The sequence below is a fragment of the Lissotriton vulgaris genome, chromosome 9, assembly GCF_964263255.1.
Source record: "Lissotriton vulgaris chromosome 9, aLisVul1.2, whole genome shotgun sequence".
NCBI lineage: Eukaryota > Metazoa > Chordata > Amphibia > Caudata > Salamandridae > Lissotriton > Lissotriton vulgaris.
In genome coordinates this window covers 533226091-533240884 of record NC_141697.1, presented here as the reverse complement: position 1 = coordinate 533240884, position 14794 = coordinate 533226091, and the positions used below count along the sequence as shown (strand labels likewise).

The following is a 14794-nucleotide window of genomic DNA, read 5'->3' as shown; positions in this document are numbered from 1 at the left end:
AGAATTTAGGCTTGATTCCTTCTGCTGAAATGGTATGCTCTAAATAATCCACCTGCTGAGCCAGTGGCTTACATTTATTGATTTCTGCAGTCATACCTCTGTTGTGCAGGACTTTGAACAGACTCTCCAGAACCATCCAAGTGTTCCAGCTTATTCTTCGTGAAAACAAGACTATCATGCTGGATGGCTTGTACATTTTTCAACTCCCCAAAGAAATTAACCATAGTCCTTTGAAAGACGCTTGCATCGATGGCAGTCCAAATAGAAGCCTCAAACATTGGTAGGCACCAAACAGCGTGGTAAACATCATGAGGTCATGTGATTCCTCACAAAGGGGTATTTGGTGGTAAGCCAAATGCTGATCAATGGTGGAAATAATTTCAACTCACCAACATTTGGCAGCATCTTTTGTATGTGGGACAGAGGATGGCAATCAACCAGAATAGTCTGATTGAGTGAACACAAGTCCACACAAACGCAAATCCCCACTTCTGTTATTGGCTAAGACAATGGGAGAAACCCATTCAGACTAGGTAATGCTCTGAATTACACCTTTTGCAAAAAGCCTATCAAGCAAAGCTTTGAGGTCAATGAGGAGTGCAGGCGGTACTTTGTGGACTATAGGTGTGGCTTCGGACTTCACTTGATACAGTGTTCAAACGACCAGACAGTACCTATCTCATTTCTTAATACATAAGGATATCTCTTAACCATAGCCTGCAAAACATCTTCATGATCATCCATAAATAAAACAGGCATTTTATCAAGGCAAATGTGATTCTCATGCCCCAGTCGCAACAGAAGCCCAACCTGGCTAGATCTTTCCACTCAACAATATTTTTACCTTTCACAGCAACGTACACTTTGGTGAAAGTTTCTCTACCCAAATATTCCAGGAGACTCAAAAAATAACCAATCATATCAATATCTTTATCCCCAAAAAGATTTAGGATTTATATCAGCTTTCTCCAAGGAAAAGGTTTTCGGAAAACATTGTAAAGAGCTGTGTCAGCCGACACTGTGCTGGGTGCCCCCTTATCAGCTGTCCCAACTAGTTCATTTCCATCTATTCTTCAAGTGTATTGTCAGTTCGAAATCGATAATTCATAGACAAAGTACAAAAGTTAAAACCTTCCCATAAAATGCAATCATTCACATATATTATCAAGCTAAAAACAATGAAAAATAAGATATCAGCAGTGTTCAAATCAGCAATATCCTTCTGCTAATAACTCAAATTTCGAGCTTACAAATGAAGCAAATTAAAAAGCTACATATCCTGTAACAAACACTAGGATCTATCTGAATATAAAATATTCTCGTGCTTTGGCCATGTAGACTTGATTAATCTATCCACTCCAAAGGCTACAAACACCTGTTGTGCCATTTACATGTCCTTAGTGAATTAAAATGATCAGTTAGACCCAAAGCTCAACACATTGGGGCAATCCACCTAAGCCTCAGTCTGGAATATGCCATACAAAAAAAATAAGAAGTGTTCCTCCGACTCATCCATAGAACAACAGACCGGGCAAAGAATTGACTTGTCGGTTGAGGAAGCCCATTGTGAGATCTAGGTAGCCAGAGGGAGGGCACCATAATGACAATGCAAATAAAGTGAACATACCTACGGCGGGTCGATGTAATCCAGGACGTGCTGAAGTTCAAATTCATTAGTGTGTAAGTAATGCTTTAGTCCTGCTACCTGTTGCATCAGCGGACTCGCTAAGTGTAATAATATTTGCTCAGTATGTCCACTTGACAACGCTTTTAGATTTGGTGTTAATGGTTGTGGGGGCACTCCACAGACTCCTACACTGTTAAGGGTCTGTTTGACATACACCAGGCCAAGGGATTTTATGTACACTTTTTAAGGCACTGACCTAATATAGGGCTTCTCTGTTTGGCTTTGTGGCCTCTATTAGTCATACCCTAATCCAGATGTCTTCAATCTGTGGGGCGCCACCCCCCAGGGGGGCCGTGGAGACATGGAAAGGGGTTTGCAAACTTCATTTGCTAAAAGAAAACAGCCCAGACTGTTAGTTAAAATGCTACCCTGTGCTGGGAAATCGAGGCCAGACAGACCACTAAACAGGCATTTCTACCAGTGTGCTGCTGGCCTGAAAGAAATGCAAATGTGCACAATGAGTTAAGCTGCAAATGTAAAGAATGTGCAGATTAACTCTTGTGTGCATTTGCATTTCTTTCAGGCCAGCAGCACACTGGCAGAAAACTGTGTTTAACTGTCTGCCTGGCTTGGTTTCTCAGGACAGGAGAGTGCTGTTGCAGTTAATTGATCAAATCAATTGAAGCTTTTTGAGTGGTAGAGCTGTGAAGTGCTTGGGTTTATTTGTCTTTTTATTTGCATAGTGCTTACTATCCCTCAGCATGTGTTGAAGGGACAATTATGTAATATAAATATCATTACATAGGGTCTGGATATTACTAAAATCTTTGGGCGTTATTTACAATGAAATGGTATGGTAAGTATTTTTTCTACGCTGCCCTGTGCCATTTCCAATGAGTAGGAATGGACAGTGTTTATTAGATACGGTGAAACTCCTGTCCTTTCTGCCGGAGCACAATTTGGGGCCTAGCCCAAACGCAGGCACCTTTGCACCATGGTAGAAGGGCATCTGCATTGTTGGCTGGATTGTTTTTGTGCAAGAAGGCAGGCCATCCTGTTCAAAAACAACCCATGGAGGCTTTTTCCTCTTTCAATGTGTGCTACACATTGAGGAAACAATTGAGGCAAAATAAAGATATTTATCCTCATTACGCATCCCATGGGGCAGCTTACAGTTTTGACGCATCCTTAGGTTTACAGATCCTTGTAAATCTGGAAATGTGTGAAAATCCAAAGGAAACCCCACCGCAATACCCATGGAACGCCCCCCCCCCCCCCCCCCCCCCCCCACCTCCGATGCAGTTTAAGGCAACACATCAACTTGCGCTGCATTGCTTTACAGCATATCTAGGAGGCCATGAAAAGCAACGCAAAGTGACTTTGCGTGGCCTCATAGATATGGGTCTGCACTCTACGCAACCAGAGCGTCATAAAAAATTATGCACCGGCAGGGCAAGGGGCTTATAAATAAGCGCCTATATTTTGGAAGCAGCCCATATATTTTGCAAGCACCATTTTGAAGTAAAACATTTAGAGCATTTTGTAGTGGTCTATCTTGTACTGTATTGTATTGTAATTGCATTTATATGGTGCTTACTATCCCTGATGAGGCATCAAAGCGCTTTTGCGGCAGAGTAGCATGCTACTCCGGGACCCATAAAAGATTAGTGTTGAATTAGGATAGTGAAATATGAAAGTAATTTCAGTGGTGGATAGGTTATTCGGTTATTTGGCTTTGGAAGGATAGCAGATACTGAGTGTAATGCAAGTATAAAATAAAGACTTACATATTCACAGTGCTTTCTGTCACGGGCTGTGACCTCATTGCACTAAAAATAAACAGGTCACTATTCTCCACTGCAACAACCACAATTTAATTATTTGGCTCTCTGGTTTTACACAGACGTCTGCAGTGCATTAACTAATAGAGGTCTCATAATATATTATAGTGCATTTCCCACTGAGTAACAACTTTTTAAAATGCATTTATTTTTCCCTGAAGCTGGCCGTTATTTTATATGTAGCTACCTGACGGTGAAAGACTTAAAAAACATACATATGTTTTAATTATGATGAATGATGTTCAGTTACATGCAGCTGTAAATGCCAAGCTGTTCGCATCCCATAAAATATAGTATGGTTTTCCTCTAATGCCATGCAATAAGTTTCAGCCCATTCATTACGGCTGTTATACCAAGGGCCACTGGAATTATGTGATTGTGCGGCCGCAGAGATTTTAGAATAATTATAGATTTGCTGCATTTGCCACATAATCCATCATCTGCCGCATAATCTGCTGATTTTAACAAAACAAAATTATTTACTCAAAAGATTCAAATGTTACTAAGAAGAGCAACAGGTTTTGCCGCTCTGTAGAAGGCCGTTGGTGAAGATGTACTTGTCACCTTTTTGTTGTTATTGCAATATTTGGGTGTCAAACTGGTACTTATGAGGTGCAACCACAGACTGTCCGTTTTTCTGGAGAACATGTATGGTTGCTATTGTTAAGAAGTACCAGGTTCTAGAAATTTTGTCGGGAGGGGGGGTCATTACGCCTAAAACATTTTGACGAGGGTTCTCTGCATCAAAAGGTTTAAGAACCACTGCCCTGATCCATTACAATAAGGGTTACAATCCTGCCTCCTCCGTGGTTGGCTAACAGACGAGGTCCAGTCTTAAAGGCAGGAGTGGAGTCGCTCAGCCCAGACAGGAAACAGCCGTTATAAAGTCGCTTTCACTCACTCCAAAAAACGAGCAGTCACTATGACGCCACAGCTCAGAGCCGTACAATGCGGCGCTCTTGACTTGGGCTGTGTAAATCTATGTCACAGGGGACATCGGGTATGATGGAGTCCTTTTGGTAAACCTCAAGATGGCAAATGCTCTATGATTGATTAATGAGTGTCTCTTTTTGATTTGGGGTTCCCAGGACTGCTTATTCAACAGTCTGATTCCCAAACAGTTTAATTCAAATACTTTCTCAAGAGGGGCGCGGCCTAATCCAACAGCACCACCCAATTGCTTCTTATTAAAGTAAAACATGAATTTGGTCTTTAGACCGTTTATCTCTAGCCCATACATGTTTCAAAAAAGTAAGAACCTATCCTTAAGCATCTGGAGGCCAATGTGTGTTTTGGAAAGCAGCAAAGTGTCATCTGCAAAAAACAAAGGCAGTGAACCACCTCTAAAATCAACCATCTTCAGGGGTGTAGAATTTAATAAAATATCTACTTGTCCATGGGGATGGTTGCCTGTAACAAAATCCACCTGTCCCTTTCACACCATGTAGTGTAGTGGCAAATTATGGCACCAATCACATTATAGAAGAGCTCTGATACAGCCTCTCTGATCATGCCAGGGCTCATACCATGGTAGCGTTTGAATACTAGCAATGTCCCCTATTTTGCTACCTTTTGGCAGATCTACATTCTAGGGCTGAAGGTAGTGGTAAGCGATAGTTCTAGGTTTGGAATGCCCTTTTGAGTCTGTGCAAACCTACATGTTTTAAGAGTTTTCACCAGCTCTTCTCTAATATTTTCCCATACTGAAAAAGGTTGGAAATTTACTCCTGACAATAGCAGACATAAAACATGAGAAAATCTACACATGCATGTTTGGTCATGCTAAAATGCAGTTCCCAAATATTTCCTAGGACTACGACTTCTTGACCTACTTCTGTAAATTATTGCGAATTTCACAAAAGCCTTGAACCTGCACTAATGCAAAGACATATACCATGGGTGCACTTTTGAGATTTCTTTAATAATGGGCCCCTAATTAGGTCTGGAATTTACCAAAACCTTTTGTGTTTATTAAAATTATATTTCTATTCTCTCGATCGGCTGTCAGTGACAGCATTCTGCTCTTTCACAAGAAGCATATTGGCACACAAAGTAGTTTTGTTCCGTGCCAGGAAGTAATGTGGCAATGTGTGCTTTTTGAGACCATATTTTTTTTCTCTTTGCCAATGCTTGTGATAATTGTGAAGGCCCGGCAGCTTCCATACCAATATAGTTTTACAAAAACCATGCCAAAACGAGACACGCATTGACAAAACCAAAAAGCTGACCACCAGTTTTAGGCCTACTGACTTTGCGAATGCTTGTTTATTTTTATGTTTCCTATCATCTTGTTGAAAATGGTTTCAATGATTTTCCATTAGGAATATTTTTTGTTAATATTAGCATGCATTGACACATTCTAGAAATGACGTAGCAGCGAAACGGCACCCAAAATTTTACAGTAGTTTAGCTAAATGTTTTTTCCTAGTTTCATTTTTTTGTGAACATTTTATTTTGAAGCAAAGGATCTTGCTGTCAAGGTTCTACAAATATATTTATCTAATCGGAGAGCATTCTGGGAGCATTACACAAAGCCTCATACTGCTAAGCTTTGAAAACGTGAGTACACATTTAGACCAAAACAATTGTCAGTAGTGAAGTACGAGTTTACAACATTCCCTAATTATAAAGGCTTTGCATTAATAAATCATAAATGCAAGTTTGAACAGCATTAACACATGAACAAAAATATTACCTTAACTGCAGACATTGCGCTTCCTGATCCATAATGTGCTACTGTAAACTGGCAGCCAAAGAGTTTCTGCTATAAGTGGTTAGGCCTACTTGTGCCAAGGACAAAATACACATTAAAACGTGTTGCCCTTGACCACAAACAATATGTCCTGGGCGTCGGGCTAAAGAAATTTTGCATCCCTAGACACATTACATGACGTATTGCATGTGAAATTATAGCATTCATAAAAACACTTATAACATGTGAAATGACGATTTCAGAGAATACAGTACATAGTAGAGTGGCCAGTTACAATCAATGTAAAGTGGAGAGTGAGGTGATGAGACTTTGTACAGAGGTGCGCTACTTGTAGCAAATTGCAGGTGGTGCTTAAATTATAAATTAAAGTTATAACTAGTGGTGCATAAATTTGAAATTTAAGTAACTATAACTTAAGGCCCTATGACATATGATACTATCTGTCATTCAGCCTAGAGCGGAGTGAATTGTGGGGCTTGTAGTTTAGGTCTTAATACTGGTTTAGAAACCCAAGCAAGGTTTTGTGGGCTAAAATACTGAAATCGGCTGAGGGTGTTATAAATGAAATGCAGGGACTTGTCCACAATGTTTGAAAATTTTACAAAGTTGTCAAGTCTTTTTGATAAACAGCTAGCTTTGCAAAACAACAGAAGTAAACTCTGTTCTCGTGTTTTGAGGGTTTACTGTTTCAGTGAAATGCATTAAAACAAGTATCATCAATGCAAATTGTTTTGAGGAATGTATGACGTTACAACGCATACATTCACAACGCGTTACTTTACATGGCGTTCGTTACAACGACTTACGCTGGAGGGCGCTGGACTTAGGAATAGTATGATTTACTATTCCAACTCCAGCCTACGTAGCGCTTTTTTTAGATAACTTATACAATACATAGCTGTTCAAAAATGTTTTCATTGTAAAGTCTTAATGTATACATAATATGCAATAAACACAACTTATAGCACGCGATTTTTTTGATTTTCTTTAAACTTCCACAGATGTCACATAATCCTATTGATGGCTCAGTTTGAGCTCTTGCATAATACAAAACAAATCCCTGGCTCGGCGCTCGCCTTAGAGACCTGCTGTGCTTTAGACCGGTGCCAACCTTCTCGAAAAGGTTTTAAATCCATGCGCTCGAGGTAATGTGCAATTCCCCTATACGTGGTGCACCTCTTCAAAACTCTGGGAGTGTTCACTAGTTTTAGTGTTCTTAATTCAATGACGTACAACGCAGTGAGTCGAGACGGCTTCACCCTTTTTTCCACCAGTAAAGTAAAGTACATTTCTAATGCCTCGCCGCCGTGTTTTAAGCAGAATAAACGGACTCACGTGCAGCCCTTCTGCTTAGAAGTACTGGTGGCTGAGGCAGTCACAACGTGCGGACACTCTTCCTATAAGCTCCGGATGTTATACAATCGACCTTCCCGCAAGCGTCCCATTTTCCATTACAGGAACTGCCTGTCGCCCGGCGCCGGTTGCACGTAACGTGACACGCACAGGGAGTCTGCGCAGTGTGCGGTGTTGAGTAGTATTTCTTATCCCATTGAGGTAGCTAGTTTACCCCTTGCTCTTCGGCAATCTCCGGATCTCGGCCCTATTGGCCAGCTCAGGCTGCTCTTCTACAGCCGCGCCCCCTCGAGGAGAGAGGCTTCTCAGCTCTGCCTCGGCACGGCAGACAGAAGTAGCAGAGCTCCGAGTACAGCTGCCTGCTCCATATAGTCCGCTTGTCAAAAGTTTAAAGGGCCCATCAGTTAGGGGCTAAAGGGGCCTGGTTTGTTTATCTTGCCATCAGCTGTCAACACAGGCAAAGACAACCTCGTGGGAGAGTAATAATTATAGATAATCAAATGTAAAACAGACGGGGAATCTATGGGAAGACCTTAATACAAAATGAAAAAATATATATTTTTACGAAATATAAATATTTTTTTAACTTGTCTTTATTTATTACATTGCACAGAGATCATATCACATATTATAGATAGGCTATTGCTAACAAGTTATATCTTGGCAATCCATTGATTAGTCCATACGTCCCGTTTCTAGATCTAACTGTGGTTACATTACGACCAGTTTGCAGTATGTACAAACCCCACCCTGTTTTTCGCGACGGATTGTTGCGTGCAACAGTATTTTCCGTAGCAATAACTGATGTAATAGAGTAGAAAGTGTTACATAGCATGTTGTGCATCGTAAATGAGGGAAAGTCATCATCAGGTATCTATAGTCAGACTGCCAAATACTGGGAGAAACACACATTTTACTTTGGAACAGGAATGCCCATCGATACAGATATGTATATATAATGAAATGAATGCACAGGGTAACAGAACTTCAATGCACTCACAAAGGCATGTCCACAGAGACATATGCACTGGCACCATGCCCGGACCTACATGCATCATTTCCCCGGGCAGAACCCAAATATCTGAATCGCATATAGAGACCACAACATCTTATATCTTAGGAAGTCACATGGCAGGAAGTGAAATCATTTATCTTAATCACATTGCCATCTCTCAAACACCATAGCAAGAACCATATCATTAACTTTGTATAGCTTGAAATTAACCAACAACATGATTAAGTGAAAATATATGGCTGATTTACCAAGTAGCAATACAATACATCCACCCAATTAGATGGGAAACCTAGGCCTAGCTTGTTTACTATCTCACACTTCACTTTACCTGATGCACCAATTGTTGACAGATCAATATGTGACTCTAAACACCAAATTGACTACTACAGTCCAACCTGGCCTGCCACTCCCCCATCAGCCCAATCGGGCAGCCCCACATCCTGTGTCCTGATGAGTACAATAGTGTCCGAAGCAGGTATCCACCAAAGCCTACGGCCACCATTATCTCAGCCTCACCGCTGGGCACGTAGCCAGGTCAACATAGGGAGTCATAACCAGAATGGGATTTTTGATGTGACAGGAATAACACTATGTGATGGATCCAGCACATATCCAGAGCAGGACTTAGACAGATAATTCACTTACATACAATCCCTAGCATGCACCCAGGTCTGCTAGCATGCACACCCTCACTTAAATATATTGGGACACAACTATCTTGGGGCCCCCTATGCTTTGCCAGGCCAGGTTTACACACCCCTGGTGAACCCATGCTATTCCTCCACAACTGTTCACTCAGGCCAGCCATTAGGGCATGAGATAGGCTACCTACCTGTACAGTCAGGACATGGTATCAAAATGTCCCACTTGGCACTTGGAGTCACAGCACTCTTCAAACTAAGACAATTTTTCACATACAAAAGACAGAGACAAGGAAATGCGTTTGCTGGCATATGGCACAATGAATGTCCCTGCACACAAGTCACAAGCTATTCCAACATTCAAACCAAAACCTTACAATCAGCTCATTATCATGTCCTGGACACACACGGGGATGGATGTAAATCATCGTTAATCAAGCAGGCAATGCAGATCTAGTCAGATGGGCATAACAAACATTCATCATTGAACAGGAGCATATGGTACAAAATTAAACAACACAATACCCATAACAAGTTCGAAGAGCACAGAGGGATCATGTGCATTTAGAAGGTCAGCAACCCACACATCTCACAGTCCACACATGGGGGTGAGACAGTGGCCTCTAGTACAATAGCCATTGTCAACATTTGACATTGTAATGTATGTGAACTCTAAAAGACACTCCTACATGTGAGCAAAGGAAGAAATATCATGCAGCCAGTCTGCCTTACATGACAGAGCAGCTGGCTCATCTAGTCATGTACGGACCACTTCTGATAGATCCATGTCCATGTGTCTGTGACCCTGACCATTAAAAGTCCTTCACCCATCCAGTGGCTCTTCATGTGACAAGTTTTCCTTTGGAGGCACATAACCTACTCACTGCGCTGTGCATTAGCCTCAGCACTACACCATTAGCGAGTTGATGCACACAACTGTTGCAGTGTTGGGACTGTAGTGGTTTGACAATGCATTCAAATGGCCTGGCGTTTGATGAGCATATACACATCGATCCTTTCATTGGATACCTTTTAAAGAATCATCTGCAGGAATATCCTTCCCTGCATCCCCTCCAATGGAAGGAGGTTAAACCAAACCCTCACTGGCCCAAGTACATCTTTAACTCGGGAACATAGGTTTGCAGCATGCAGCCATGTTCAGAACATATGTATCAAATTCAAAATAGGTGCATTACATTTTGTTCACAAAGGGCAAGACACAAATTTTCAGGGTCAGACATCTGAGTTGAGACATGCCCTGCGCCAGATGTCAAATTGAATGGACTTGAGTTAGGCATCACAAGATACTGTGCATCTGTAGAGCTTATTGTAATCATACTCCTCAGCTGTGGAGTGCTTACAAAACATCAGTGTCCCATAGGCAGCAAGCAGGTGACAGCCGGTCATTATTTATGTGTTCAAACACATCAACAAAGAAGGTCACCAGTCTCCAAACTCCACCCATGTCATGCAGGGTGTGGGTTAGGGGGCAATGCGCCGATTCAGTGTCTGTGACTCGACACAGGTGTCCCATCTCACCTATCAGTGTGCCCTCTGTCAAGAAATGGCCCCATGGAATGTCAGGATCTTCTTGCAAATGGCCAAATGTAATATGCTACTGGACCCTGAATAGGTCCCCCAGTGAGCTTAGTCCTGTGTCTCTCCATGTTGTCGGTTCTTCCCAACAATGCCTCAGTGGAAAACTGCTAGGAAGTGCAGAATAACAGATGGAGAGTACGGGTTCATGTCCCTCAGTAGCCACAGGGCCTATAATCCCAAAAATACACTTTCACCAGCCTGTCAGCTCCACAAGGGAGCTGTGCTTCAGGGAGCAGCATTGATCACATAATATCATGTGTCCTGCATGTTGGGAACATGCCCACTTCGTACGACTGCCTCACAAACAAATGTCACACTGGCCATTGCAGTGGTCCTGCCAGATAGCATTCCTCTTAAAATGCATAGCCTGGTTTGTTCTCAACAAAATCAATAAAATTGGGTATAAAAAAATGCAAAGCCTGGACATCCTTCACTCTGGCAGATGCAGCCTCCACAAAGCCACACTTATCATGCCACTATTGAAAATCAACCCTCGCACCAGGTTGTCCAAATCCATGGAGGTGGCAAGAACACAGCCACTGCTAGGTGATGGCAAAAATACAAGATGCAGGGAGCATTAACATCTTAGAAAGTGAAATACATCCTTGCCTTGTAACTAGGAGAGTGATAAAAAAAACATCTGCAGATGTAATGAGAATCTGGCCCTGCTATGTTTCACATAATGAGATACTTTGCATCAAGAGAGTTACAGATCCCTAAGTACCGAAAAACATTAATCTTACGCATCACAGTCTGCTCACCCGCCATAACCTCTTGTGGAAGATACTCCACACTGGGAGCAAAAACACAACTCTTGGCTCAGTTAACACACAAACTCAACACTTCCTGCAAATCTGATTGTCTCACGGAAATATCTGGAATGTCCCTGCAGATAGACTGAATATAGAACAGCCTGTCTGCATCAATTGATACTACATGTATCTCATTGCCCAGTGGAACTCACCATGATTAACACCCCTGACACATTTGCTGGGCGAGTGGCTACATTGTTGGGGCAAAGAGAAGTGGGGAAAGGGGAGAGCCCTGACAAGCCCCCTGCACAATCTAAAAGAGAGTGACACTTCGCTTGGGCAGTTGGCTTGGTATGAAAAATACATATGTGTTGTTGCAGCTGTCCTGCAATGTCCAGTTTGGACTTAGTTGTAAACATGTATACATAATCAAAGGTATTGAATGCTTTCACCAATTCTAGCACTAAGCAGGCTACATAGGGACACCTCCCATGGACCAGCTACAACACCCTATTTTACATGTTTATATTAAGCGTTGTGTTGCCTTCAGGAATAGAAAGGATTAGACAACCATGCACTAGATGCTGTTGGTGTACCATCAGGCGATGCACCACTGCTATACTAAGGATTAACAATTCTTTGCAACCATGGAGAAAGGATTTTGAGTGAGGCCATCACTTCAGGTAGGTCACTGTTGGGGTTTAACAATGTACATCAAATTAATTGCCGCATGGATTGTGGTTGTCTCCAATCACTCAAAGTGGCCAGAGAGAGATATAGTAACCTCTGGGCAAGTACAAGCTCATAGGCCTTATCAAGACTGGGTAGGAGGCTGTCCAATGCATGAGTGGTCAACGTGGCAGTGCGCAGAATCACTCTGAGTATCTCTTGTACCAGCCTATGGGTGGTTGATCACTGCACGTGCTGCCAGAGTGAGTACAGGTAGATGCAATTCAGTCAGGGATTAGGAAACATCTACCTTGCGTTCAGACTTGGGGCCAATGTATAGGCCACAGCAAAACACTGTGAAGGATACAGAGATGGCTGACTGACTATTGTGGATCTGGGGCAGGTGAACCCTAATCCTCAACATCTGCTGGGTTGTCGCTAAGCAACATAGGAGGCAGGACAGGAGTTGCCCTGACTTCTCTCCCTCAGTATGCATCCCCGTTTGTCATGTTGCAAAGTAAAAGCAATGCAGTTGATGAAGTTGATAAATTAGATGGGCGTGGTGTGTTTGAGCATCTGTCAGCGTGGGTAACATCCCAGTCTGCAACTGGACCGCAGTCGATTGATGACCTAGTGATGCCTCTGTATACACCAAAGCCCTGTGGATATTGACCCTAGACACCCCCCAAGCACACACCACTCAGTACTGCTTTCTCTGCTTCCCACTAAAACAATCTAGAAGTGGTTGTGTCCCAGTAGTCAGTAAAACGTTTGGAGATGTAATCCCTTCAGGAATGATCAAAATGCTCGGGCTAGCAGCAATGTATGATGCAGTCACCATGTGTGGACTGGGGGCGCTGCACACTACACCCAATGTGTATTGGGTCATCTCCTGAGGATATCATTGACAGCTTTTCAGAATCTAGCTCCTCAGCCTATAGTGTGACCTGCTAACAAATAATCCATTCCGAAAGTGCAGATTGTGTACTTCAGAGTAGTAGGAGTACTCATGAGTCTCAAGACGTAGGATCCACCAACAGTTTTGGAGGGACCAGTGTGCAGCACATTGTGTAAGATAAGCTTCCAGTATTGGAGAGGATGCCGGAGGGGGCGCCTAATCTGTGGCTCTCAGACACAATTGTCATTGTCATCCTCAAGCCAGAGGATATGGGTACACATTGTGAGGATGAGGGATATGTGCAGAAGGAAGTCGTCTTTGTCCACATTGGCACTGAAACAATGTCCCTAATATTTGAAAACATCAAGAAGACCCTCTAGAAAGACATATTGCCCTCAGGCTCCATGACAGAGTCTAATGGGCTAAATGAGACACAGTATGGACCCACACAACGGCTACCCTTGCCTAACCAGAGTAAAGGATGCAAAAATATTGGCAATGCAAACACTTATGGAACTGGGGATAATGTTCCGGTGTCACACGTGTCTCTTGTAACAGTGCAATGTTTTTTCCCTACACATCCAAAGATATCATCACAATGCGTTTATCTCCCTTGGTGTCCCCATACCTCTGACATTCAAAGTCAGAATGCCATGAGTGCCCATGTGTGTGTGTAGCGTACAGGTGAAGTGTGGAGAGGCATTTCAGGAGTAGTCTGCCCCCAGGTGGCCCCCAACACACATCCAGGAGTTTTAACGTGGTGGGGCTATGGCCCTCTAATCTATGCCATTCAGTGTTTCTGCAACATGACAGTAAAATTTTAACCCTCAACACCTTCATCCCAGGGCAGTATCCAAGGGGAAGAATGAGCAATCAGTGACAACATCTACCTACAAAGGGTAACTTGGCTGTTAAGAGCACACACAACTCAAGGTAAGTCTAGGTGGAGGGAACGTTTCCTGTAATGCCAATAGGTTTTGCATTTGCTAGTGTTTATGTCAACATCTGTCATGAACAATCAGTGGAAGACAGCAAGCTGCAGCTAACACATACTACATCCTAACATTTCAACTGTCAACTGTTCTGGCATACTTACATCCACCTAATCTCCACTTGTGTACATTTCAACTTTACCTCTTGGCCTGCATAATCTCTACTCATGCTCGTCTGACTCCTCTCACATCCACCTCAAAATACAAGCTCATCTCTCAACCTATGCATCATACAGAAGCTCTTCATAATCTCCCTCTGGTGCAGCTATCTTGAAAACCATCCTAGCTCCACCCTTCTACTCTAACTATTACACCCACACTCTCACACTATCGTCCTGGTGCTGTTCCTCTTACATCCTCACCTACATTTACAGCACCACTCTTCATCACTATGTACACAACACCTCTACCATTAACCATCAATCAATCACAGCATTTGTAAAGCGCGCTACTCACCCGGGAGGGTCTCAAGGCGCTGGGGGAGAGGGGTATGTTCCTGCTCGAACAGCCAGGTCTTGAGCTGCTTCCTGAAGGAGAGATGGTCTTGGGTTCGCCGAAGGTGGGTGGGGAGGGAGTTCCAAGCCTTGGCTGCCAGGTAGGAGAAGGATCTTCCTCCGGCAGTGGCTCTGCGGATGCGTGGTACGGTGGCGAGGGCGTGGCTGGTCGATCGTAGCTGGCGGGTGGACGTATAGAA

At 42.9% G+C, this 14794-nt stretch overlaps 1 protein-coding gene across 1 annotated transcript in view; it reads right to left on the bottom strand.

Annotated features, from left to right (window-relative positions):
* Positions 1 to 7760, bottom strand: part of COQ8B (coenzyme Q8B) — a 162690-nt gene extending 154930 nt beyond the window's left edge. Inside the window, exon 1 of the mRNA XM_086938016.1 lies at positions 7517 to 7760. The gene's annotated coding sequence lies outside the window, so the exon portion shown is untranslated. The remainder of the gene's footprint in view (positions 1 to 7516) is intronic.
* Between the last annotated feature and the right edge of the window lie 7034 nt (positions 7761 to 14794).